Genomic DNA, 4,409 nt, shown 5'->3' on the forward strand with positions numbered 1-4,409 from the left:
AATCAGGAAGATAATGTACAAATTTAACATCTGGACTCCTCATTTGGTATAATATTTTCTTGATGCAGCAGTGGATAATCTTTCCTGGAACTGCTGGTAGCATAAGTGCCAAGAGGCAATTCCCCTGCATTTAATTTTTAGTACAGTCATTCATTATTAAAAAACACATGCTGAACAGTTGCCCAAAATTAAGTGTGAATGCTCAAACCCAGAGCATCTATGCAGGAGCAGTTATTTCACATCAGACAGAAGACTTGTGGAATGGCTCTTGAGGTGGTGAGCTCCTCGTGGAGCTCAGCATCCATGCAGTTACATGATACACACCACACCAGCCTGAGCCTGGAGTGCTCTGCATGGGGCTGTGGCAGCTGGCTCTCAACTCTCTCAGGAGTTCACCTGACAGCAAGGATAGCTCCAAGTTACAGATATGAGCTCCTAGATTTAACACGTCTTTTCCCAAATTCTCATCTGGTTTTGGGGTGTAGGTTGTGGTTTTGGTTTGTTTGTTTGTTGCTGTGGTTTTTTTTGTCGGGGAGGGAAAGTTCTCTTTTGGTGGGTTGAGATGTATTTTAGGACATTTATGCAGTACTGTTTTAATATGGTCAAAAACCTGGCCAGTCTTGCCCAAGCATAGGAATTTCTGAGCAAACATAAGGAGCAGTGCAAATCTTGGGTCCTTATCCCCACTCCAGAAAGGATGGAATACATGTATACTCTTTCTACACTGCAGCAAGATTTTGTTTTTTCAAAAGTTGTATTTTGATTTGTTCTGCATCATTCAGAATGGTTATGCTACACCATTCTTGCCACTGTGCCCAGTAGCACCTTCATCATTTGAGGCTCAACAGCTCAGTCACATCCATTCATTTTGCGTTTTCTCCCTCTGTCATGATGTAGGGATGGTATTCTCCCACTCTCCCACTAAAACCATGAGCCTCTGCCACTCCCCTCTGTTCCAGCTGGGGCACAAAAGGTCAAAATGATCAGCTGAGATAAGAACAATTTGCTGGAAACAGCAATGTGATAACAAAACCAACAGTGACAGCAACAATATTAAAACAAAAGGTATAAGAAAAGAAAGGACTCCCACAGAAACCCCATGACAACAAGCAATACCAGACAACTTCCTCACCACGTTTTCTCAGCTGGAAGGAATCCCTTCTGCCCAGAAAGGAGGGAGATGGGATAGAATAACCTCCATGTCCTGGCCACACCTTCTCCTGGCTACTGCAAAAATGATTGTTGGACCAGGACACCCTCTCATATACATCTTTAAAAAGTCAGAAACCTACAAATGACCCAAGGATCATAGGAAATGAAATGTTGTGGGCAATTCCATTTGTTGCCCTTTATCCATACATAGCATAGAGATTTTACAAGTGAAAGTGCAAATTTTCATGTGTTTTGCTTCTGCAAAGTACAAGTTCTTGAATGAAAGTAGAATAGCAATTTCTTTATTTTCAGCAAAATATGTAGGAAATGTTTAGTCCAGGGCAAATTTTTTAATTTTTTTTTTCTTCATCTCTGTCTAATCACTCCCTCTCTGCACACACACACATACCCTACTGCTTTTTGCATCTCCAGCATTCTAAGAAATAGAAAAATTACATTACAAGAAGTCAAAATGTTCAATATGCTACAGGACACTGCACAGGCACTTTGCTACAGGACACCAAGAGAAACATCTTCAGTTTGTCATCTTCAGTTTTTAAAATAGCAGGGCAAAAGTGCTGAAAGGATAGGTTGAAGTAGCCATGTGCTGTATTAAAGAGGACAAACAAGACTTTTAACTCCTTGGCTTTCCCTTGGTGGAGTTAGTCATGTCACACACCCATGTCCTACACAGGAGATGCTCACCCACACTGTGCCCACGTGCTGAGCTTGGCTGCTGCCCTGGAGTTCTATTCCATGCACTGGAGTGTGAATTGCAGGATGGGAAAGATGAAGATGATTCAGTTTGTTGTTTTTCAACTCCCCTATGCATCCAAGTGATCTAGACCTTACCTCTTAGTTGTTTGTGGGTATAGCAGTAAAATACACTTTGAATTCCAATTAAAATATTAAGGCGATTTTTCCTTTAGAAGTACTGCTGGGGAAAAACCTAGTGAAGACAACTACTGAAAACAGTTTAAAGATACTTTTGAAGGTCACGTACTCTATTCTCCTATCTTACAACAACTGTCTGTAATTCAGTACTCATACAAACATAGTCTATAGCCACAGATCTACTGAAACAGCAGATAAACATGGTTTCTAAATCATATTGGAAAAATAACAAATCTAAGTCTCTACTAAAACTCAGGAATAATTGTGATTGAAGAAAAAGACTGTCTAAGACCAGCAACACTGGAACGTTAGCTAAAATATGAGACCTGTTGATACTGATCAGTGCTGGGATTCTTGTGAAAGAACCTGATCCTGTAAGACCATAAATAAAAAGCAATCATAATGGCAGCACCTCAACAGGGAGTTACTGTGGGAAGAAATAACTAAACTGGCTACTGGCACTTCCCTGTGACATCTGACTTTCTAGACTCAAATTTAGGCAAGCTATGTGGACACCTGATGTCAACATTTCATCTTTTAAAATTTTTAAATTTTATGTCTTTTTTTTCATTTTAATAATAGTGGATCAAATTTTTACCCATAAACTGCATTCCATTTCTTAATAACAGTGGCTGATCAAACTAAAATTCAGAGTGACGCTCTGCATTGTTGCTCTAACAGCCGCATTTTGTGTCCTCTTCATTGGGCTGTTTACAATGCTGAAGACTTCAACTTAACCTTGGTTCACAAGCCTATCTCCATTATAGTAATGTTTCTGAGGGTCTGTCATGATTTCACTGGCAAGAATATTTCAAGAATAATTTCTGAGTAGGCTGCAGCACCAGCTTGGAGAACATTTCAGTGTCTTTTCCATAAGGGGACCATGGCATCAGTGAGTAAGGTTCAGTCACAGAGTCCAGCACTTCCTTAATTCAAGAGGTGCCAAGACTGAAGCTGTTCATATTGAAAATACACTTAGCAATCATAACAATAGTAGTTATTTGTCTTTCTATAGTTCACACAAACATTCTACTTGTAAGAGAAAGAAAGACCTCAATGATATTATATGACCACATTCATCAGCCTTCCCCCTCCTATCCCTTTTTTTTTTTTTTTTGAGATACATAATTTCCTTCAGATCTAATTGCCAAAAAAAATCTGCTAACATACGGCAGAACCATTGCTGGTTTAAATCTCCAGTATTTTTTCAACTGCAAAATGTAAGACTTTATGTTTTAGATTTTCATACAGAAAATATACAAGAACTTTGTGGAAAATGTGCCGGGCATGCAGTAAAGTACACTATGTCAAAAGTATGGTATGTTTCTTCAGATAGTCTTCCTCAGGGGTTTCCTTTGAGTTGATCCTGGGCTGTATTAACATTTCTTTATTAAAATATTTCCTTTTCCACTGTCATTTGACCATTTGTAGAAATACTTCTTATTGGCTAACATCTTTTTTTGCTATCACCTTCACAGAAGGTCACGTTTCAGCTAACATAATAATGGGATACAATGTCAGGAGATCCATAAACCATAAGACCACTAATTCTAACACATTGTAGACAAGTTACATGTATGGCAACATAAAACAGTGACAAGCAGTATTACAAAAGGTGTCATAGAACTGGTATGTGTGTGTATATGACACTATTCATTATTTGTCCAGATATGACAAAAACTATCCTGGGAGAGATATATGTATGCATATGTATGTGTATATATATATATATATATATATATTTATACACAAAGTATGAAAAAAGAGTTTAAAGCACCATCAGAAAATAAGTCCTGGCTTCTATGCAATTGTTTAATTTAACATTCTGAAGATGTGATATCATTTTTACCTAACTACAAAAGAGTGAGCTTTGAAGTAACACTTCAGAAAATACTGAGTCATTTCCTGATTCAAATATAAATTGACTTCTAAAGTTGTCATTGCTTAAATCAGCTCCGGGTGCCACTAATCTGTAAGAGAAACTCCTTATTTTAATAGATTCACAGTGGAAACAGATACAGCTATAGGGAAAAAGTATTTATTTTCCATCATAATATTTTTCAAGGTCTCTGACATCAAAGCAAGGAAGTGTTAATGCAGCTTTTGTTGAGTTGCCTCAACACAGTGAAAATTTCTTTACACCAGCTAAATCTTTTGGAGACATACGTAGAATTTTTTGTTTAACAATAACAAAAACACTTTGCCATTTTGTGACACCTCTTGCTGAGTGAATAGAAGGCACTTTACACACACAATGTATACAAACACAGAATGTCTGATACACATGGAAGGATAATTATTTCTTTCCTATGTCTTAGGATCATCCTATTAAGGAAGGAAAAGACAAACACTGCTCTACAGAG

This window comes from Geospiza fortis, unplaced genomic scaffold (genome assembly GCF_000277835.1).
Source record: "Geospiza fortis unplaced genomic scaffold, GeoFor_1.0 scaffold95, whole genome shotgun sequence".
NCBI lineage: Eukaryota > Metazoa > Chordata > Aves > Passeriformes > Thraupidae > Geospiza > Geospiza fortis.